This window comes from Aotus nancymaae, unplaced genomic scaffold (assembly GCF_030222135.1).
Source record: "Aotus nancymaae isolate 86718 unplaced genomic scaffold, 86718_ANA_hifiasm-v0.15.2.pri h1tg000006l, whole genome shotgun sequence".
In the NCBI taxonomy this organism is placed as follows: Eukaryota; Metazoa; Chordata; class Mammalia; order Primates; family Aotidae; genus Aotus; species Aotus nancymaae.
The window spans coordinates 10,099,852-10,125,600 of record NW_026988417.1 but is presented as its reverse complement, the minus strand read 5'-3'; positions in this window follow the sequence as shown (position 1 = coordinate 10,125,600).

Genomic DNA, 25,749 nt, shown 5'->3' with positions numbered 1-25,749 from the left:
TTGTAACACATATTTCTCTGTGTACCACAGGGTAAATACCCCCCAAAATCTGCAGCTTTATGGCCAAGATTCAGTTTAGGAGGAGAAACTATATTAGGGAAATAAGTTATGGTCACGGGTCAGGCAGCATTTCCCAATAATATCTAATAGTACTTACCAACAATAAAACATAGTTTTATATTCATTCTTTCTTCTAGTTCTTAGTAGGTTCTATACTTGAGAAAGAAAGAATGGTATTGGTTGATTTCCTAAAACCTGAACATATATCAACATAGATTTTGATGTAACATAAAGACATTCTGTCTCTCACAGGTAGAGAGATGTTTGTAAAGAATGACGGGGCTGCTTCAAAGGTATCATGATTCCTCATCTCAAGAGGCTAAGCCACCACCTATCCAGATATTACTGAGTCCTCGCCCTAGGAAAAGATTGGACTTATTTTATCATTAATAATTGCTTCTACATGGGGTAAAAATTTTAGCAATCACAAAGGATATTAAGATGCATCATTCCCCTTAATATGAAATTATATATATTTTTGTATTTATGTACCCAATTAATTTCAGATGATGTAATGTTCTAATTTAGATGCTCAAATGAATCATTTTCAAAGCAAACCCTTGAGCATTTACTTGATTTTATAAAGAAATACATTTTTAAAAAAGTTTTAAGCTACGAATTAATAACAGATATTAGTATTACTATCAAGAGTAGTAATATTACAAGGTTAAATATGCTATAATCACTCAACTTTGGTATATCTTCATAGGGCTTATAGCGTGCTTTGAAATATTTCTTATAATGAAAAAGTATTTACTTGGTGTATCAATTCTATTTTTATTTTAACTTCATCTCTTTACCAAAAGTAATCTCTAGCTTGATGTTGTGAATAAGATGGGTGATTCAAGAAGGTAGTGGAATTTCTAGTACATCTAGAGGTATTTTTTTGTTTGCTTTATTCTGTTATTTTTAGGGTCCAGCACTTTGTCTCATATGACTATTCAGATGAATTATGAAATAAAATTGAACCAGTAAAACAGTTATGTGATGCATGATAGTAATAAAGAACAAGACCTATTTGAATTCTGGCCTCACAGCTTACTATTTCTACACTATTGCAAGTTGCTTAAACTATCTCTAAGCTTGGGAATCTTTATTGATAAAAATGAGTTAGATAATACCTAGTATCTAGATTCTATATTAAGAATTACATGAAAAATACCCAGAACAAAGTAGATGCTCAATAAATGGTACATATTATACACACATAACCAGGCACTGTTTCTGCCTACTGAGGGATTCCTTAGCAGCACAAATCTTATTTTGATGAATATATTCTAGTCTCTTGATTACAGCATCAAATCATTACAAAGAATCATACTTGAAGTGCAGAATGAATAACAAGCAGTCAGACGGTTGGCTTAGAGTACTGCTGTGTCCTCAAAACCAAGGAGAGAACTCTCTTGGGAATAGGTATCCAAAAATTTAAAAAGATGCTCAGATCTACCATAAGAATAAAGGATCAACTATCCCTAGAGCTGAATTTGTGTTTACTGGTTCTCTAGTAATCACAAAGCCATTTCCTTTGTGTTTCTACTCTCAGTGTCTCCCAACTTTAATTTATTACTGGACAGACTTCAGATTTGAAGCTAATAACTGCTGGCGTTTCATGCAGGCCCTTCTACAGGATAATTCTGGTTATCCCTTTGGCTTCACTGCTGTTCCTTCAGTATTGACAGCTCTGAGATCTTTCCCTGTGTGGTACAACTATCTACACATCTGTCTTTAGAGAGATGTCAAGAGGAATATGGCACTTGGGCTGTGATCTCATTACCACACAGTCTTCAGTAGCTTCTCTTGCCTACCTCTGTGATTTTCCATCTAGAACTGGTGCCAAAATGTGGTAACAGTTTTAAAAAGAAAGTACCTAAAAAGGGATGGAACATAGTCGTTCAAAGAATAGTTGGAGCAATGTGGGTTTTTGTAATACTAAAGTAGGAGTCCCCTAGTAGGAGGCAGACATTTTGCATCAGAAAACCCATAACGTGCACAATACCTGAACGAATTTACACTCACACCAAAAGTGTATAAGCATTCCTTTTTCTCCACAACCTTGCCAGCATCTGCCGTTTTTTGACTTTGTAAGAATAGCCATTCTGACTGGTGTTAGATGGTAATCTCATTGTGGTTTTGATTTGCATTTTTCCAATGATCAATGACATTGAGCTTTTTTTTTCCACAGGAATGTTGGCGACATGTATATGTTCTTTTGAAAAATGTCTGTTTATGTCCTTTGACCACTTTCTTTTTCTTTGTTTTTTGAGACAGAGTCTCACACTGTTGCCTGGGCTGAAATGCAATGGTGCAATCTCAACTCACTGCAACCTCCACCTCCTGGGTTCATGTGATTATCCTGCCTACTACACCTGGCACACAACTACACTTGCTAATTTTTTGTATTTTTAGTAGAGACAGGGTTTCACTATGTTGACCAGACTGGTCTTGAACTCCTGACCTCGTGATCCGCCTGCCTTGGCCTCCCAAAGTGCTGAGATTACAGGCATGAGCCACCACGCCCAGCCCTTTGCCCACTTTTTAATGTGGTTCTTTTTTTCCTTCTAAATTTGTTTAAGTTCTTTATAGATGCTGGATATTAGACCTGTGTCAGATGCATAGTTTGCCAAAATTTTCTCCCATTCTGTAGACTGTCTGCTTACTCTGTTGATAGTTTCACTTGCTGTGCAGAAGCACTTTAGTTTTATTAGATCTCATTGCTGTTGCAGCTCCTCAAAGACCTAAAGACAGGATTACCATTCAACTCAGCAATCCCATTACTGGGTATACACACAAAGGAACATAAATCATTCCATTATAAAGACACATACATCTGTATGTTCATTACAGTATTATTCACAATAGCAAAGACATAGATTTAATGCTCAACATTGATAGATTGGATAAAGAAGATGTGGCACATATACACTGTGGAATACTATGTAGCTATAAAAAGGAACAAGATCATGTCTTTTGCAGGGACATGAATGGAGCTGGAGGCCATTATCCTCAGCAAACTAACACATAAAGAGAAGACCAAATACCGTATGTTGTCATTTACAAATGAGACCTAAGTGGTGGGAACACACAGAGAGATAGAGGGTAACAACACGTATTGAGGCCTTTCAGAGGATAAAGGGGGGAGGAAGGAGAAGAGTAGGAAAAACAAGTGGGTGATTAAATAATCTGTACAACAAATCCTCATGACACAAGTGTACCTATGTAACAAACCTGCACTTGTAGTATCCATGAGCTTAAAAGAAGAGCTTTTTAAAAAGGAAGAAAACCCATAGCTAATGATGGATTATTCCTGTGAATAGCAAAATCACAGTAACCACAGACTGAAGATGCAAATAATTACATTTTATGCAGTAATAAATTAAAAACTAAAAAACAACTACTCTAGCATTAAATACTTCTTGAAAACTTCCTTTCCAAGAGGAGCTGCCTGTGTTATCAAGTTCTGATAGAAACTTGATCATAAGGAATAATCATTGATAAGGTAAATAATAAGTTCCTTAGGGACTTTTTTGTTTAGTGGAAATATTTTCATGATGAATCATTATGAAATAAAATTTTCATTACTTTAAAAAATAATTGTAATCATGCTATTCCCAGACAAAATATTTTACTTTGGGCATTTAAGCAGTTTGTTAGAAATAGCTTATTAGCAGATTCCAAAAGAATTTCAGTTTTTTAGTTTTCTACAATAAGCTGTGATTTCTTTGGGAGCAGTGAACATCTTTCTGCTTAAGTTAATGACAGCAGGAATCAACTTGATATTCATTTTGGTTGGTTAGCTGATAGGCTGGATAGTGAATACATAATCAATGGGAGGGAAGAGAGCATGGTATAAAGGCTAGACATATTATTTGAGTCTTAGACAAATCGTAGTTGGCATCGTGGCTGCTCTATTTCTTAGCTGCTTTGAGTTTCAATGTTCTCATCTGTAAAATGCATGTAATTAAAGAACTAACACCTAGCATTATTGTGAATATAAAATAAAATAATGCATCTAAAAAACTTACTACAGTACCAGCACATAACAATTTTTCAATGAATGTGATCTAGTACCCATCTTTCTATCTATCTGTTATCTATTTACCAGTGATGATGGTCATTATTATCAGCCTTCTCTTTCAGATTGTCTTTAAAAATTAAGAGTAACATAGTAAAAAATAATAATACTAGATTTTAGCTCTAGTGCTATTTTGCGATATGATTACAGTCCAGTCATTTAATTGTTCTGGGTATATGGGTCCTCATGTGTAAAAATAAGACCAATGCTTACGGCTCACGCTGGGCATGATTCTCGCAAACCACTATGCTCACGCTTCAGCATAACTAGTAACTGAATGCAGATGAGCTCTACTTGCTCATCTCCAGCTCTGATTTCCTCTTTGAGCTGTAGACTTTCTAAATTTAACTCTCATTATTATAGCCATTTAAATGACTCTCCAAAAACTCAAATTTAACATGTTTAAAATGGCGTATAGTTTCCCTAAATCACACCCTATCTCTACATCTGTTTTCTTTTTGTCATTACCTACTTAGTTAATAACTCTTCCATTTACCCAGGAAATTAAGACAAAAATCCTCAAGATGGCCCATATTTCTTCCTCTCCTCTCTTCTGGACACCCTTTTAGTCACAAAATTATTACTTTTAGAATGTCTGCATGTACATTATTAGTGCCCATTCTCTTGTTTAGAATTTAACTATTTCTGGGTTATTAATAACCTTTTAAAAAATCTAGCTTTGGCATATAAGTGCCAGAACAATTAACTGCTGCCACCACCTTTGCACCAGATCAAGAAATCATGTAGTCTAGCCCTGTTGTTTGGTGATGAGACTTTATTTCCAGAAAGGTTGAGCTTGTGTCTGTCATGTTCAACATTGCATCTCCAGTGCCAAGCTCAGTGCCCAGAAATGTATATTGTACTTTGATTAGGCAAAGAGGGCCAGCTGAAGTATGAGGCAGACAGATCAAGGCCTGGGGTATCCCAGTGGTATAAAAAATTTATATCAGAAGAAAGACTAGGACTGCAGAGATCTCAAAATCTGAAGACGTTTGCTGTAGAATGTTTTCCTGTGACATTTAGGACATATACCTTAGTAAAAAATAATTCAGTATTAAAGTCTGGATACATCAAATCCTGAGTCTGTTTTGGCAAAGGGCTGTTGCTTTTTCTTCTTTGTCACTTGTAAAAAGCAAAATGTTGGATACAGGATAAATATTGAGCAAATCTGTTGTACTGAACAGAAATTATGAGTTACTTTTTGAACAGAAATTACATAGTAACTATAATTTATCTGAAACACCATGATTAAATTTCTTTGGGCATTCAACCTTTCACACTGGTAATTTATTTGTCATGCAAATCAGCAAATGCATAGTGTTTCAACAGTACACTTTAAAAAGTCAGATCACCAAGGTAACTTGAGAAGATATGATAATCAGTAGAGGTCTGAAACATAATTTCTTTTAGCACCTTCAGAAAAGTCAGGGGCTAGAATATGTCATAGAGGTGTGAAGATTATACATAAATGCACTCACAGAATATTAGTCATTTTGTGTATTTAGTCAAGGTAAAAGAAAATAAAATATAAAAACAGATTTTTGAGTTGACAATCTCCTTTGAAATTAAAATATTCCTCATATAATGAGCTAACTCATTGTATATTTCCAATCTATGTGTCTGGTTATGCATAAAGTTAAATTAAAAAGCATAAATTTAATTTTTTTCTTTAAATTTATCATTTTTGTGAGCAGCTACAAGAGACTAAGGAACTCACATAAATTGACATCTCTGCAGAGGCTGAGATGTGGCACTCTGCAGTGCGTATGAGAATGCTAAAGTTTTGTTTCTGCAACTTCCTTTTGCTACCAAAGAACTGGCGGATTGGAAGCAGGTACCCGGCTAGAAGCCTATGAATAGAAGAATAGATACATAAGCTCAAAACTGTAGCCTGTAACTGAATGTACTGACTAAGCAAGCAAAATCCTTCTTCATCACTGAAGTTATGATACTGTGTACCCAATTTTTTTTTCAGTCTTGGAATTTATTCATGGAGTCACCAAACAGGAAATCTGAAGGAAGTGGAACTTTTCAAACACAGTTTCTTATTTCTACAGAAGACACTGAATTCAATAAAAACCTCGATAGGGTTTGATACTGCTATGAGTCCCAGAATCACTAGGCACAATATGAAACATAGGATACATGTTCCTATAAAAAGACTAAGATGAACAAAAAGTCAAGAGGAGTCTTATGTCCTCTACTGCTGCCATTTCCTTGAGGCCAACAATAATGATAAATAAAGACAGATTCTACTCATCAAGGTCCAATTCCCCACTATGCTTGACCATTATGCAGTCTCTCTCATGTCTTGCCAGAACTTAGAAAGTATTAAGTAATAAAAGATAATAAAAGATCCACACTGAAGGCCCTATAAGATATTTTAAAAGAGATTCATGATCATCCAGATAAATAGCAAGAGACCTCAGAGAAATACTCAACAGTGTATATTTTTCTAACAGTTCAGAATAAACCTGACTTTATTAAAGTGTACATGGAAAATACAATATAAAGTAGACCACATTAAAATAATCTAAAATGTAAAAGAGGATACATGATAAATACATTCATCAATTGAATTGCTCAAAAATCAGCAAATATTTATTGAATACCTACTGTGAACCTGATTCTACCTGAGGAACAAGTGATGCAATTATGAAATGCATAGATATATGCCTCTTTCCTAATGGAGTTTGTGATCTAATGAAGAGACATGAGTCAATGAATCAAATATATAATTTGTAGGTGGGTGCCATGTGATGGGAAGAGAAAAATAAGGAGACTGAGAAGAGGAAACTATAGTCTCAGCAAGGTGGTTTATCACTGAGCCAGATAATGGGTTTTAGGGATCAGGGAATGCCTAAGCATCTTGGGCTTCTTCTAGAGACTGACTTGATCCAGTAAGAGAACACAGGAGATAAGCCATGACAACCCCATGATGGAGCGTGATGAGGGAGCTGCTAATGAGGAGTCACAGAGTTTCTGAGGATACTTCTTCCCTTACCGTTGCAATGTAAAAGTGAGGGAAGGGGTGCTTTGCTTTTTTTCTCTTGAGCATATGTAGGGCTGATATACCCTCTTGAATCCTGGACAAGCCAAGTCCTGGTATTCCTCTTTACTCTTCTTGGTGACATAGTGTAGATGGCAGAGAGGTGTTCATAACTGGAACACCTCATATCTTTGTTCTGCAGCAGTGAGATCAGCAGAAAGGAGGGGCCCCTATTCATCCTGCCGGGGTCAGGATGATGAGTGCTATTTCATTCTTTAAGAACATGGCCTGGTACGGTGGCTCATGCCTGTAATCCCAGCACTTTAGAAGGTCAAGGTGGATGAATCACCTGAGGTCAGAAGTTCCAGACCAGCCTGGTCAACATGGCAAAATCCCATCTCTACTAAAAATACAAAAATTAGCCGGGCATGGTGGCATGCACCTGTAATCTCAAATACTAGGGAGGCTGAGGCAGGAGAATTGCTTGAACTCGAGAGGCAGAATTTGCAATGAGCTGAGATCACACCGCTGCACTCCAGTCTGGGTGACAGAGCAAGACTCCGTCAAGAAAGAAGAAAGAAAGAAAGAAGGAAGGAAGGAAGGAAGGAAGGGAAGGAAAGAAAACAGGAAAATAATTTTAATTATTTATTGAAATTTTTGGTTTAGAAAACAGAAACAACTTTGGAAAAAAATTTACTATTTCTTAAGAAAATTGAAGAGTGCGTTTTTAAATTAAAATAACAAGTTAATAATACCACAGGTGTGAAAAACAAGTGTCAGAGAATTTTTTTAAATAAAGGGATTTAACAAAAAACTATGACCACAAAAGTTATAAAAATACATATTTGTACTACAAAATTTGCATTTAGGGAGGGAAAACAGAAAATGAAAATTCAAATTTTCAGTAAAGACTGACTATAAATATAAAAGAACATAAAATATCCTAAAATTAAAATCCTCAAGTAAAAAATATAAAATATATTTTAGAAATAAAATTGTTATCAGAATTAAACAGTCCTCTCTATACCAGGCATCTATGGGGTGGACAGGAACATAGAGATATAGGAAGGAGTGCTAGCCATTTTCTTTATCATAGATACAATGAATCAATCTTTTGTAATAAGATAAATTATTTTAAAAATTCCAAGCACGATTATTAGTTGAAGTAAACTGAACTGCACATTTGAGATGGGGTCATATAAAACAAAGAAACTCCAAATCTATAGCAAATATTAAATACAAAGGGAAGCTCTTTAACGCATTACAAATAGAAAATATCTCAAAGAACATCCAAATACATCTGTTTTTCAGTAAAATGAAAGGATCATGCTCACCTTTTTTAAAAAAATTAAATACATATACTTGTGTCTCTGAGTATGTGCATATGTGTGTTTTAATATATACTGTCAAATAGAGGTATACTTTAAACAAACTAATTTTGAAAAGTTAAATGTAACAGAATGGGCCATATTATATTATCACAACACAGTATTAATTCAAGGTAAGTAGAATTCAAGATTAAAACAATAACATTAATAAAGAGAATGAAAGTGACCTTTTATGGAGATATAATTGTAGGAAACTAAAATGGAAACAAGTTATATTGTTCAGTTTTTTTTTCTTTTTATTGCAAGACAAAACTTAACTTCCACTAATGTAGGAAAAATAATTTCAAGTTTAATCTAGGGCTGTAGGAAAGTAACATACCTGAGTCTAGAAAATAGAAAATTATCCCAATGGGCAGATGTCTACCCTTAGACTATTCATTGCAGCCAGCAACTGCTACCAGGCATAAGACAAAAATGTCTTGAAATATAATCAGAGAACCACTGAAATATAGTAGTTTCAGGGATGCATTAAATGTATTTCATAATGCATGACATACTGTAACAAACGATTATATACAATCAGTAATGATAATATAGTCATACATGCATCCATGCAAATACACATGTTTATGTATATAAATATATATACTTTGCAAATTAAAAACATCTTCTTGTGTTTACAGAAATCTTATGAAAACCAATCACATATTAACTTAAAAGAAAATCCTCATTATATTACAGGAGACAAATAACACAGTCTACTGTCTCTACTCTTCCAGGAAACAACAGATTAACTGTAGCTTTATAAATAACTGTAATAAGAATAATTAAAACAAAACAAACAGAAATATCTTCTCCTTCCAAATCTCTTTGGTGAAAAATAAAAAACTATAATTTAGGAATATTTAGAAGCAACGACAATGGAAACAATGTATACAAAAGTAATGAGGCAGTCAAAGTGATGCTCCGAGTAAATCCCCAGCCATTCTTGTTTTCATTACTAACGAATGTAAATATACTAGTTAAAATTTGACCTAAAAAATTTCTGTGTTTGTATAAAATGGTAATCCTGAAAAAAGCAAGAAAAAGTCATTTATAAAGAATAAAAATGAATCAGAAGAAACATAGTGGAATCAACAAGTATATTATGAATAGTCTTCTTTGGGATAAAATAAAGATGAAGCACTTAATAAGCACTTAATATTTAATTAAAAATGTATATTTGATAAAATAGAAGAAATTTAATATTATCTAAAAAAATACGTAAATTATCCATATGTTCTAAAATATGATTGCAAAACACAAATTGATGTGAGAAATTTGGAGAAAATTCTTCAACAGCCATCCACCAAAAACGCTACGTTTTTCACAAGTGAATCATGTAATTACCAGTGAAGTAACAATTATTATGTTACTTAAAAAAACCCAAACTGTAGAGAAAGACATCTATCCAGTTACCTTATAAAACTTGATAACAAAAGTGGCAAGAATAACATATAAAACATATTTAAAATTGATCTTACTTATGAAGACAAGTACAAAACTCTGAGTAAAATCATAGAACATCCACCTTTTTGTGTATAATACAGAATACTATCTTCTTCATAAACAGGATTTACTCAAACAATGCAAAGATGTTCGATCAGTCATTCATCCATTACTGTTAATAAATAAAAGTGTATTATTTGATTGTTTTGATAAACACACACAAAAAACTCATACAATTGAATGGGCAGATATTATTGGTTTAGAAGGTAAAGCAAGACAGAACAATGAATTCATGAATTCTTAATAACATAGTAAAAGAATATCATTAATACAAAATCACAACTTTAGATCAATACTTAAAATAATGACAAAATGTGACACACTAGAGAGAATTCAAACAGTTAAAGCAAAGAATGAATACACATTATTAACACTTGTATACTAATCTGAAAATGTATTGGGAAAGTTATAAACTGAATAGTATAAATGAAGTGACAAAAATATAATTAAGTAGATACATATATGGAAAGCAAATACAATTTCAAAACAAACAAAAATAGTTAAGAATAATAACAGTTCACTAAGATATTCAGCTGAAAAATAATGGTACGTAAGGTTTTGATTTCTTAGAGACTGAAATAAAGATAGCAATCAAAAATAACTTTAAAAACTTATCAGAATATCCAAAACATTTTAATTATCTTGGACAAACTTTAGAAAAAACTGTTCTGTAGATATTTAAACAAAGTAACAAAAATGCTTTCATATGAGAATAGTTGAATAAACAGATATCCCTTTATATGAAGCCCTAATTATATATTGCAGAACAACCCTTGAAGTAGATTAAGTTCATTTTATATGTATGAGGCATAATGTATTTGTGATAATTGGATAATTGATTGTATGTTCCAGCAAAGATTAAAACCTTCATAGTCTGACTCCGGGTCTGCACTCTAAACAACTGTGCTATTGAGAAGAGGATGAAATCCTGCAGAAACAGTAGCCAAAGAACACAAAAGGCTGTATCTCTGTGAATAAAATAAAAATGATTTTTTAAAATATTAAATAGTATTTCCCCTTAAAAATCATCAAGAAATGAAGACTATCACAGTAAAAAATGTCAGGAGATATCATATTTCACCTATTGGACTGATAATCAGGGAACGGTTGGACAAGAGGAAGAAAGAAACATTTACTAAGACTTTTTCTAGGAGTATAAATTGATACAACATTTTATCAAGCAGATTTGCTAGTATATCAAGCTTGCTTAGTTCTTAGAACTGTCTGGAAATATTTAAATCCCTCTTATCACAGATACGTGGAAGACTTGCTCTTTCCTTCATCTGTTGAAGTTATAAATTAGCCATGTGACTTAGGTTCACCAATCAAATGGAAATGAAAATAATATGTGTACCAGGAAGGTGGGATGTTTTATTATTTTATTATATTTTTTAATTAAAATTAACTTAAAAGGAAATATTTGGCTTGAATTTTAAAACAAAAGTAATTATCAGAAAGATCTGAAATAGAAAAGATGCATAATGTGTATGCATCTATGTTCACATATACAAGTTAAAAATAGCATATATGTGTATAAAGACCATAGGTTTGATAAAACAAAGATGGGGACTCGCCTTTATCCTCACTACTCATTTGCTATTTGACATGTATTGACCACATTAATACTCTGTTTTCTACTCTATAAAATAGAAGAATTGAAATATACTTTACTGTGTTATTGTAAAACTTATTATGGAGATTGAAATAGTCATGGTGAAAATATATATAGCTTAACACAGTAACTATAACAAATCATACCTCAGTAACATTAGTTTCAGCTAGGATTAACTTCATTGACGTAAAATCGGATGGAACGCTGAAAATAACAGTGGCTCGAAGAAGATGCTTTTTCTCTTTCATAAAAAAATTTGGGAAATGAGCAGCTTAAGACTGGTATGGTAACTTGTATTCTTTTCTGTGTTCTAATTCGTTATCTTCATATAGGATTCTATTTTAAGTTTACTTAGTAGTCCAAAGTGAATGCTAGAGTTCTGGCCACCATGTTCACATTCCATGTAGCACAAAAAAGACTATGTGAGAAACACAGAAAAGCCCCTTTTTAGGTAAATCAACTTCCTGCTTCTATAACCTTAATGCATTCCACACTATATTTGCATACATTTCTTTGGCCCAAACTGAGTCACTTCCAGGGCTCCTATCTTCCATTCTACACACAGACTTTCTCAGTTTTCCCAGAGCAAAAGGGATTTCTAAGTAGTTACATTATGCACATACCTCAGAGTGAAGTGCGGGGATTACCAGAGGAAGGAATTTTCCACCTCTTTTCCTCCTCCAACTGAATGTCCTGTTTTCTCTTAAAGTGACCCGTGTTCTCAAAACATAGCAACGTTTTCCCACTTTTCCTACATAATAGTGGTGTGTGTGTGTGTGTGCACTCACACACAAAATCTCCAGCTCTCAGTGACACTATTATTCCCTGAGAATGTCTCCCATCAAACCAATCTGTCCTGTTTTCCCTGAGCATAGCCCTCATGTCTATCTTGGGAATTTGCTGTGAAAAGCCTTCCTCCAGAACTGACCTTTCCAAGTCATGTAGGTGGAAGTCCTGCCACCTTACAAATACTTTCTAAATGTCACAACTATTTCCATGCTTGAGTCTGCTTCTTAACAATGATGCTTCTCTTTGGTGTGCCCTCAAGTAACTTAGTTTAAATTTACTTTGTGACTCCTGCAGAACTGGGATTACTTTACATTTAATTGGGTTCACATCACCTCCCCTACCTGATGTCAGGTGGTTGAGGTCAGGGAGCATTCCAGAGCATCTTTTCTTTCCCTGTGTGGTTAGCAGAGAGCCTGGCACAGGAGTCCTTTGCTCACAGCATATGTAAATTGACTTAACTGAAAAGTACCAGCCTCCAAAATTTCAAAAATAACTTTATCCAAACATATGTTTATTTTTATTTTATTATTACAATCAATTTTGGGTCATTAAAAAGAAAATTAGTAAAATAGAATTATGAGAGAGAAACTTTCTCAAAGTCTAAATTCTACAGTGCTAACATATTTATTTTGATTTTTTTCTGAACAATTTAATATGATTATAATAATACATTATATAGAGTAGTTATTCTTCTGTTTTCTTTAATGCAAAAATGCTTATAATTTATGACTTCCTCTTCATAGGCATTCAGTTTAAATGTTGTATGATATTTCATTAAGTATGCATACTACATAATTTTTAAATCATTTCAATTTTTTCATCCATTTAAGCTGCTTTACATTTGTTGGTGTTACAAATATCTATGTTAAATGTTTTTGAATGTAAAGGTATTTCCATATTTATTTTTCTTCGGCATAGAGTTCCATAAATATGTTATGTCTCAGTTTATTAAGGTTGTGTTTTTCTATTAATACATAGATTCAAAAGGCTTTTTATAATCATTATGGCACTTTTCTTACCTACAATTTATTTTACCTCACTGTTGCCAGCATCAGAGATGATGATGATGGTGTCGATGGCAATGGTAATGATGCAGCACCATCATTTCTTTTTTTTACTGATGCTCTTAATGTGCTGAGATTTTAACACTAAAATGTAAAAATGTTAGCACCAAAATAGAAGACAGAATAACCACAACAAATTCATTCCATTTTCCAATGTTTCGTTTATTTTGGTTCTAGCAGAATGAGGTTGATTTAAGACAGGAAAAATGTAGGAGGAAGAACAGGAGGGGAAGAAAAAGTAGAAGAGGAAGAGAGAAAAATGAGGGTATTTGCATTATACTCCTTCCATCTTCTAGAATATTAATTATTTTTAAACATCACCATAACTTTACCTTTATCTAGGTTCTTATTGAGGACTAATTATTGCCAAATAATCCCTTTAATGTATTTTATTATGACCACGATACTTAGAAACTTGGCATAGTAAAATCCATTAACCTCTCCATAGAATAAAATACATTTTTAAGTGATATGTTTTGTATAAAAGATGCCATTAAGTAGAATGCAAGAAAGCAATTTCCTTGTTAAATGATTCCTTTCATTTTCAAAGTATCTAAGCTAAACAATTATTGAATAATAGCAGTTTGAATAACCTGAAGATGAATGCAGTAAATGTTACAGGCTCCAATGTTATTCATTTCTAAGCCTGGCTATTAAAAATCTCCCGTTCTGGAAAAACAGGAGATTGTTGTACTTGGGCTCCTTTTACATCTAGGTTCAGAGGCTCAGAGATGACAGCTCACAGGAGACTAATAAATCATCAGGTTATTCCCTTCACAAAATCCTGCCCCAATCCTGACACTCTCACATTTTATAGACCTGGCCAGTAGAATAACTCATCCAATATTGAGATTCCTGCCTTTCACACTTGCATTTCTTTGATTTATACTCTATTAACCTTGAAAAATGGCATTTTCCTAACTTTGATTTGACATTAGTAAGATTTTGTCTTTATCTCTCTCTAATTCAAATTGTGAATAACCTAGAAAGGGCTCTAATTATCATTGAAAGTTTCAAGAAATGCATTGGAAAGAGTTGAGAAGAGCTGAAAACTATGAAATGAGGTAGGAGAATATCAAAATATTTATAACTAGCATGATCTTGCTATATTCATAACTGGCATGTTTGACCCTCGGTGACATTAGCCAAAGAAAATTGGCAAAATAAATAATCCAGAAGATCATGCCTAGAAAAAAAGACCTGAATAGAGATGGAACTTTGAAGGACATCACCCAAAAGGTAAATTGTGGTGCCTAGGAGGTGAAAGGGCTAAATTTGGATTTGCCTTGGCTGTTTGTTAATTTGCCTGTACACAAATACCAGGTTTTTAATTGGAACAGGGCTCCAGACTATGTCTAGAGGATATAAAAGTGCAATCTTGGGTGAGAAATTTAGCAAAACTAATACAAAAGTAAGTCATCTCTTCAAGCTGTCGGGAATTCAAAGTGTAATTCTAGTTTTAAATGGAAACGTTATTTGTCAACATAAATGTGAGACATACAGTTTGTCTTTGGTGGTGAGCAGAGAATGTTACTAAGGACCACATACACAAAATGAGTGGGTTTTAGAGTGTACTATAGGGTAAATATGTGGATAGTGTCCCTGCAGACATATGGCGTATATATGACAATTAATTCTAAGCACCAAAAACTTGTAAATGAGATGTGAAGAGGGACAATATTGGAGCATTGCAGAATCTTCATTTTTGTGTGTGTATATATTCTAATAATGAAATCATGGAAAAGGGAGAGAGAAGAGTTTAAGAGTTAAAATTTTTCAATAATTTTATAACATGATATTGAATCATATGTTTGGCAAAATATAATAATTTTAAGTTTAGTGCTTAGTACTTTTTCACAAAGTAAACAACCATGTAACCGCCTTCAGATTTTCTTAACTTGATCATTAACATCACAGAAGCCCCCTCACACCTTCATTGAGTCATCCCAATAGCAACTACTGTTCTGACCTCTATATCCATTATCTTTGACTGTTTGTAAAATTCATGTAAATAAAATATACATATCTGGTTGAATCAAATGTAAATATCAGGTTGTTCAGCCTTGTCTGTTAGGTTCATCCAAGTCGTTTGGTTTACTGGTACATTTTATTTGTTAATTCATTTGTTCTTTTCATTTTTGTTGCTGGGTATTACCCCAGCACATAGACATACCACGATTATTTATACATTCTACTTCTGATGTGCATTTTGCTTGTTTCCAGAATTGCTATAATAGTAGCACTGAACTATCACTCATTGTGGTAAACATAAGTACAGTGTTCTGTTGCATAAACACCTACAAGTGGAACTGATGAGCAAAAGAGTCTGAGTATGCACAGCTTTGGTAGAAAATGTGATACAGTTTTCACAAATTGACTTTACCATTGGGTATGATGTTGATAGTTTCTGTTTGTTTGTTATATGGAGAAATTGTTTATCAGATTAAAGAAGTTCCTTTGGTTCATGTAGGAGAAACAGCTTTTCAAGATTGATTGCACAGCAAGATGGCCGTATTTAACAATAATGTATTGTACATGTAAAAATTGCTAAATTAGTAGATATTAAAAATTCTCATTACAAAAAAAGTCTGTGAGGCGATGTTATGTTAATTAGATTAGTTATGTTAATTAGTTTTTAAATTAGCTTAATAGTATCATCCCACTATGTATACATAGTGAAAATATGTTGTAACCTATAAATATGCAAGTATTTATCTATTAAAAATACAAATTTGAAATTAAAGTAATAAGTTTTTATCATGAGATATTTGACTTTTCACTACAGGCATCAATGGGCTCAGAGAAGTCCTTTCATAGATTCTACAAAAAGAGTGTTTCCAATCTGGTGAATCAAAATACAGGTTTCATTCTGTGAGATGAATTCACACAAAACAAAGCATTTTCCCAGATAGCTTGTTTCTAGATTTTTATCATAGGATACTCAAATTTCTTACAATACAAATCAATGGGATCAAAGAAGTCCCTTCGTAGCTTCTACAAAAAGAGTGGTTCCAACCTAGTGAATCAAAATACAGGTTCCATTGTGTGAGATGAAACACACATCACAAAGCATTTTCACAGATAGCTTGCTTCCAGATTTTACTGCAGGATATTAGAATTTTTTATGGACCTCAGTGGGCCAAGAAATTCTCTTGCAGATTGAAAAATGGTGTTTCCAACATGGTGAATCAAAACACTCCTTTGATTCTACATCACAAAGCATTTTCACAGACAGTTGGTTTCTAGTTTTTATCATAGGATATTCAACTTTTCCTTATCAGCCTCATTGGGCTCAGCAATGTCCCTTCATAGATAGATTCTACAAAAAGAGTGTTTCCAACCTGGTGAATCAAAATGCAGGTTCCATTCTGTGACATAAATCCACACATCACAAAGCTTATTACACACAGCTTGTTTCTAATTTTTGTTGTGGGATACTTAATTTCTCACAATGGGAATCATTGGTATCAGAGAAGTCACTTCATAAATTCTCCAAAAAGAATGTTTCCAAGCTGGTGAATAAAAATACAGGTTCCATTATGTGAGATAAATCCTGACATCATGAAGCATTTTCACAGATAGCTTGTTTTGAGATTTTATTGCAGGATATTCCATTTTTCTTTATGGGCCTCAATAGGTCTATAAAGTCTCTTGTGGATTCAACAAAAACAGTGAGTCCAACCTGCTGAATCAAAACACTGCTTTCACTCTGTAAGACGAAGCTAACGCATAACAAAGCCTTTTTACAGATAGCTTGCTTTTAGTTTTTATCGAGGGATATTAGATTTTTCATTATGGGCCTTGAGGGCTAGAAAATGTCCCTTCTAGATTCAACAAGAATCCAACCTGGTGAATCAAAATACAGGTTTCATTCTGTGAGACAAATCCACACATCAGAAAGCATTTTCACAGATAGCTTGTTTCAAGTTTTCATCAGTGGGTAATCAATTTCTCACTATAGGAATCACTGGGCTCTGTAAAGTTCCATCGTAGAATCTACAAAAAGATATTTTTCAACCAGGTGAATTAAAACACAGGTTCCATTCTGTGAGATGAATACTTACATCACAAAGCACTTTAACGATTAGCTTGTTTCTAGTTTTTATTGAGGAATATTCAATTTTTCACTGTAAGACTCAATGGGTGCAAATGTTCCTTCATAGAGTCTACAAAAAAGAATGTTTCCAAACTGGTAAATCCAAACGTAGGTTTCATTCTGTGAGATGAGTCCACACATCACAAAGCATTTTCACAGAGGACTTGTTTCTAGTTTTTGTTGTGGGATATAGTATTTTATTTTGGGGCTCAAAGTGCTCAGAAGTGCCCTTTCATAAATTCAGCAAAGAGAGTTTTTCCAGGCTATAGTGAGTCAACACACAGGTTCCATACTGTGAAATGAATCCACACATCAACAAACATTTTTACATATAGATTGCTTCCAGCTTTCATTGCAGTATATTGGATTTTGCCTTATGGGGCACAATGGGCTAAGAATTGTCCCTTTGTAGATTCAGGCAAAAAAAAAAAAAAAGTGTTTCCAACCTGGTAAATAAAAACACAGGTTACATTCTGTGAGATGAATCCACACATCACAAAGGATTTTCACAGATAGGTTGTTTCTTGTTTTTATCACGGGATATACAATTTTGCACTATTGGCATCAATGGTCTATGAAAACTACCTTCATAGATTTAACAAAAGGATGTTTCCACCTGGTAATTAATACATTGCTTCCATCCTGTAAAATGAATCAGACATTAAAATAACATTCATAGCTTGTTCCTAATTTTCATAGGCAGATATTCAATTTTTCCATATTGGTCACAAAGGGCTTAAAAATGTCCCTTCCTAGATTCTACAAAATGTTTCCAACCTGGTAAATCAAAATTCAGCCTGGTGAATAAAAACACAGGTTCCATTCTGTGAGATGAATACACACACCACAAATACCAGATACATTCAGTGAGATGAATCCAAACTTCATTAAGTATTTTCACAACTAGCTTGTTTCTGGTTTTTATCATGGGATAGTTGATTATTCACTACAGGCCTCTATGGGGGCAGAAATATCTCTTTGTAGATAGTACAAAAGAGTGTTTCTAACCTGGTGAATCAAATCAAACTTTCCTTGTGTTAGATGAATCCACACATCAGACAGCATTTTCACCAACAGCTTGTTTCTAGTTTTTATCACAGGATATTTGGTTTTATACTATAGGCCTCAAAGGGCTCTGGAACGTCTCTTCATCGATTCTAAAGAAAGAGTGTTTCCAACTTTGTGAATCAAACACAGGTTCAAATCTGTGAGACTAATCCACTCATACACAAAGCATTTTTACAGATAGCTTTTTTCTAGTTTTTATCATGAGATATTTGGTTTTTCATTATGGGCCTCAATGAACACAGAAATGTCCCTTTGTACATTCTTCAGAAAGAGTGTTTCCATCCTGGTGATTCAATACACAGGTTCTGTTTTGTGACACGAACTCACACATCACAAAGCATTTTCACAGGTAGCTTTTTCTAGTTTTTAATCACAGAAAATTCAGTTTTTAACTACAGGCCTCTAAGGGCTCAGAAAAGCCCCTTAATAGATTCAACAAAAAGAGTATTTCCAATCTGTTAAATCAAAATAGCAGTTCCATTCTGTTAGATGAATCCACACACCATAAAGTATTTTCAGAGAGAGATTGTTTCTAGTTTTATCGTGGGATGTTTGGTTTTTCACTATAAGTCTCAACGGACTAAGAAATGTTCTTTCTTAGATTCTGCAAAAACAATGTTTCCAACCTGGTGATTCAAAACACAGGATCAATTGTGTAAGATGAATACACATCTCAAAAAGATTTTTAACAGATAGCTTGTTTCTAGTTTTTATCATGGGATACTTGGTTTTTCAGGCTAGGCCTAAATAAATTCAGAAATGTCTCTTTGTAGATTCCACAATAAGAATTTTTCAACCTGATGCATAAAAAAAAGTGATTCTATTCTATAAGAGGAAACCACAAATCACAAAGCATTTTCACTGATAGCTTCTTTTTAGTTTTTATTGCCGAAAATTCAGTTTTTCACTGTAGGCCTCAATAGACTCAGAAATGTCCCACATTGATAATACAAAAAGAGTGTTTCCAACCTGGTGAATCAAATCCTAATTTCCATTTTGTGAGATGAATCCAAACATCACAAAGCATTTTCACAGATAGCTTGTGTCTAGTTTTTAACATAGGATATTAAGTTTTTCACTATAGGCCTCAATAAACTCAGAAACATTCCTTCACAGATCCTTCAAAAAGAGTTTTCATCGTGGTGAAACAAAGCACATGTTCAGTTCTGTGAGATGAATCTATGGACCACAAAGCATTTTCACAGTTTTTTCTAGTTTTTATAGTAAGATACTCAGTTTTTCACTAAAGGTTTCTAAGCGCTCAGGAATGTCCTTTCGTAGAGTCTACAAAGAGAGTGTTTCCAACCTATTAAATCAAAGTAGAGGTTCCTTTCTGTGAGATTAATTAACCCATCACAATGCATTTTAACAGAGAGCTTGTTTTACAGATGGCTTATTTCTAGATTTTATTGCATATTATTCAGTTTTTCAGTTTAGACCTCAAATAACTGAGAAATGTCCTTATGAAGATATTACAAAAAGAGTATTTCCAACCTGGTGAATAAAAAAAACTGTTCCATTCTGTGAGATGAATCCACACATCACAAATTATTTTCACAGATAACTTGTTAATAGTTTTTATCACGGGATATTCAGTTTATCACTCTAGGCCACAATGGGCTCTGAAATAGTTCTTCATAGATACTACAAGAAGAGTGTTTTCATTTGACAGATGAAATCACAGGTTCCATTTGGTGAGATTAATCCATACCTAACAAAGCATTTCCACAGATACCTTGTTTCCAGTTTTGTTGTGGGATATTTTGTTTTTTTTACTATAGACAACAATGGACTCAGATAAGTCTCTTCATAGATACTATAAAAAGAGTGTTATCAATAAGGTAAATCCAATCATAGGTTCAATTCTGTGAGATGAATCCAAACGTCACAAAGCATTTTCATAGATAGCTTGTTTCTAGTTTTTAAAACAGTATATTCGGTTTTTCATTATAGACCACAAAATGTCAGAAATGTCCATTCGTAGTTACCAAAAAAAAAAAAAAAAAGTGTTTCCAAGAAAGTGAATAAAATCTCCGATGTATATATTACAAAAACAAAATTTCCAATTTGGTGAAAAAATTGCAGGTTCCATTCTGTGTGATGAATCCACACATCACAAAGCATTTTGACAGATAGCTCATTTATATGTTTTATTGCAGGATGTTCAGATTTATACCGTAGGCCTCAATGGGCTCAGAAATGTACCTTCTTTAATTATACAATAACCTGGTTTCCAACCTGGTGAATCAAAACACTGGTTCCATCCTGTGAGATGAATCTGCACATCACAAAGCATTTTAACAGATAGCTTCTTTTTTTTTTAATCGTAGTTTATTTATTTTTTTATTATAGGCTTCAATGGCCTCAGAAATGTTCTACATGAATATTACAGAAAGAGTGTTTCCAACCTGGTGACTCAAATGCCAGGTTCCATTTTCTGAGTAAAGTCACACATCACAAAGCATTTTCACAGATAGCTGGTTCCTAATTTTTATCATGGGATATTTCGTTTTCCACAATATTGTATAATGGACTCAGACATCCCTTCCAAGATACTACAAAAAGTGTGTTTCCAAACAGTTGAACCAAACCACAAGTTCCATTCTGTAGGCTGAAACCACATATCAGAAAGCATTTTCACAGATAGTTTGTTTCTAGTTTTTATTGCAGGATATTCTATTTTTCACTATAGGCCACAAAGGTTTCAGAAATGTCCATTGGTAGATACCACAAAAAGAGTGTTTTCAACCTGGTGAATCAAATCACAGGTTCCATTCTGTGAGATGAATCCACATTTCAAAAACATTTTCAAAACAGCATGTTTCTAGTTTTTATCATGGGATATTGTTTGTTTTTTTTTTTTTTTTTTTTTACTGTAGACCTCAACGAGCTCAGAAATGTTCGTTTGTAGATACTACAAAAAGTGTGTTTACAACCTGTTGAATAGAAAAGTGGTTCCATTCTATGAGGTGAATCTACGCATAGAAAGCATTTTCACAGATAGCTTGCTTCTAGTTTTTACTGTGGGAGATTCCGTTTTGCACCGTAGGTCACAAAGCATATTCACAAACAGCTTATTTCTACTTTTTAGCACTGGATATTTGGTTTTTCACTATAGGCCTCAATGTGCTCAGAAATGTCCCACATAGATAGTACATATAGTTTGTTTTCAATCTGGTGAATAAAGAAAGTTGTTCCATTCTACGAGATGAATCCACACATCACAAAGCATTTTCGCAGGTAGCTTGTTTCTGGTTTTTAATCACAGAATACTCATTTTTTTTAAACTACAGGCCACAATGGGCTCAGAAATGTTCATTTTTAGATACTACATCAAAAATAATGTTTTCAACCAGGTGAGTCAAAACACACATTACATTTTGTGAGGTGAATCCACACATCGAAAAATGTTTCCAAAGATAGCTTCTTTTCTAGTTTTTATCACAATTTATTCAGTTTTACTCTAATGCCTCAGTGTGCCCAGAAATGTCCCTTTGAAGATCCTACAAAAAGAGTGGTTCCATGCTGGTGAATGAAAACACAGGTTCCAATTTGTCATTCCTTTAGGTGAATCCACACCTCACAAAACATTTTCACAGATCGCTTATTTCTCATTTTATTTTCAGGATATTCAGGGTTTTTGTTTGTTTGTTTGTTTGTTTTTTGAGACGGAGTTTCACTCTTGTTACCCAGGCTGGAGTGCAATGGTGCGATCTCGGCTCACCGCAACCTCTGCCTCCTGGGTTCAGTCAATTCTCCTGCCTCAGCCTCTTGAGTAGCTGAGATTACAGGCACACGCCACCATGCCCAGCTAATTTTTTTTTTTTTTTTGTATTTTTAGTAGAGACAGGGTTTCACCATGTTGACCAGGATGGTCTTAATCTCTTGACCTCGTGATCCACCCACCTCAGCCTCCCAAAGTGCTGGGATTACAGGCATGAGCCACTGGATATTCAGTTTTTTACCATAGGCCTCTGTGGGCTCAGAAATGCACCTGCCTACACTCAACAAAAACAGTGTTTATAACCTGTTGAACTAAAACAACAGTTTCATTGTGTGAGATGAATCCACATATCACAAAGCACTTATTTGTATTTTTTATCATAGAATAAGGAGGCTTATTTGTATTTTTTATCATAGAATATTTTGTTTTTCACTATAGGCCTCAATGGGCTCAGTAAAGTCACTTTGTAGATTCTACCAAAAAAAGTTTCCAACCTTTTGAACAAAACGAGGAGGCTCCATTCTGTGAAATAAATCCACACATCACAAAGCATTTTCAAAGACAGCTTTTTCTAGCTTTTAATCATGGAATATTCAGTTTTTCACTATAGGCCTCAAGGGGCTCAGAAATGTCTATAGATCATATAAAAAGAGAGTTTCTCACCTGGTGAATCAAAACACAGGTTTCATTTTCTGAAATATGTCCACACATCACAAAGCTTTTCCACCGACAACTTGTTTCTAGTTTTTATCATGAGATATTTTATTTTTCCTCATAAGACTCAGTGGGCTCAGATATGGCCCTCATGTATTCTAGAAAAAGTGTATTTCCGATGTGGTGAATTAAAACACAGGTTCTTTCTGTGAGATGAGTTCACACATCATGAAGCATTTCAACAGATAGCTGTCTCTTCTTTGTGTCACAGGATATTTGATTTTTCTCTTTATGCCTCAATATGCTTTGAATATTCCTTCACAAATTTTCTAAAGGAAGGTTTCCTACTTGATGAATCAAAACAGAGTTTCCGTATTTTGAGAAGAATCCATGCGTAACCAAGGATTTTCACATTTAGTTTCTTTCTAGTTTTTATCACAGGATATTCTGTTTTTCACTGCAGACCACAATGGGCTCAGAAATGTCACTTGGTAGATTCTAAAATAAGAGGGTTTCCAACCTGGTGAATCAAAATGCCATTTCCCTTCTGTGAGATAAATGCACACCTCACAAAGCATTTTCATAGATAGTTTGTTTTTAGTTTATATTAAGGGTATTTGGTTTTTCACTATAGGCCTCAATGGGCTCAGAAATGTCCCTTTGTAGACACTAGAAAAAGAGTGTTTCCAAACAGGTGAATCAAATCACAGGTTCCATTCTGTGAGATGAATCCACACATCACATAGCATTTTCACAGATAGCTTGTTTTTAGTTTTTATCACAGGATATTCAGTTTTTCACCATAGGCCTCAATAAACTCGGAAATGTCCTTTTGTAGATTCTTTAAAAAGAATGTTATCGGCCGGGCGCGGTGGCTCAAGCCTGTAATCCCAGCACTTTGGGAGGCCGAGGCGGGTGGATCACGAGGTCAAGAGATCGAGACCATCCTGGTCAACATGGTGAAACCCCGTCTCTACTAATACAAAAAATTAGCTGGGCATGGTGGCGCGTGCCTGTAATCCCAGCTACTCAGGAGGCTGAGGCAGGAGAATTGCCTGAACCCAGGAGGCGGAGGTTGCGGTGAGCCGAGATCGCGCCATTGCACTCCAGCCTGGGTAACGAGCGAAACTCCGTCTCAAAAAAAAAAAAAAAAAAAAAAAAAAGAATGTTATCATACTGTTGAATCAAAATACAGGTTCTGGCTGTAAGATTGACAAAAAGGATGGAGAGGCAGACCCAGGGTTACGTTTAGCAAGTTTATTTCAACCTTCCAGTCTGGCTGCCTCACCATAGGCAGTAAAGGCAGCAGCTTGGCTTACAGACTATAGGAGTTATATAGGGGGTTTGCAGATGGCTGGGTGCTATTCTAAGAAAACCTCCTCTTGGTTCTTAAGTGCTAACATTCTGCTAATTGGGTCACCATCCTGGGTTCAAGAGCCACATAGTGGAACCTAGGTGCCCTGTTTGCAAGATGTGAGGCTGGTTTTTCTGTAAGCACAGTTTAGCAGGGCAGAATGGGGAGGAGTCTGTGGGCTTGCCTTGCTATGACCCTAACATTCCAGTCATTTGTTATATATATATTAAAAAAAGGGAGAAATGATGCAGTTCCTTTCTAGCTGCTTTATGCTGAGTAGGGACGCTGGTTGGGGTGAGGCTAGCTTGCAAGTGGTAGTCCTGGAATACCATGTTGTCTTCTATTTTGCCATGGGTGAAGGCTTGTAATTGAATCTGCAAAAACTGGGTGAAAAGGTGTAAGAGACAAGGGCCAAAGACCAAGAGGAGGAGGAGAGTTATAGCATGGCCAAGGAGGGGAAGCGGCCAAGGAGGGGAAACAGCCAAGGGACCCAGGATATGAGAGACCAGCCAGGCCAGGAGGGCCAGGCAGAAGAATTGTTTTCTTTTATTTTTTAGACTTGTTCTTTGAGTTTTTTTTTTACTACATCTTGCACTATTCTGGATTGGTTGAGATAGAAACAACATTGTTCATCTAGGAAGATGCAGAAACCTTCTTTTTCAGTGGTAAGTAGATTAAGGCCTTTGCAGTCATGGAGGACAACTGCAGCTAGTGAATCTATTTGTGTTTGGAGGACAGAAATGGACTTGGCCATGTCTTCTATACTGTCAGTAAAGTCTTTGGAGAGGGAGTGATATTAGGAGAGGGAATTGGAAAGCCCAGCGGTTCTTGTTGCAATGCCTGTGGTTCCTGTAGCTATTCCTAGTCCTACAAGCAGAGGTATGAGTTGCACCACCCAGTGGTGCTGGATAGGAATGTTGACCGTGATGGGTAAAGATTGGTTACCTGGGGCTATACTAATTTCTGGGCTGAGGAACACTAGGGTACAGGTGCCAGTCCAATTAGTGGGGAGGCAAATATAGGTCGAGATGCTGCATAAAAAGAAGACACCTTGGTTTGGAAGACAGAATTGGTCATTTACGTTGAAGAGATGTGAAAATTTGTTCTTCTTTAGGAGCCATACTCCTAATGTCCCTGAAAGTGCAGCTGCAGTGAGTGGTTGTAAGAGTACATTACGAGGTATTTGAGTGCCCTGTGGTGCTTTATTTTCCCAGTGTAGTAAGAAGCGTTTGGTGTTTACCAGAATCCAGTGAGAGGACTTATTGGCAAAGAATGGATGGAGACAATCTTGAGTTTTAGGTGACTTTGTTTTACAGGAGGGCAGCCGGGGATGGAGATTTAAGCAGGGAAGGTGTCTGTCATTGCAGAAGCCTGACTTCTTATTACAGAGT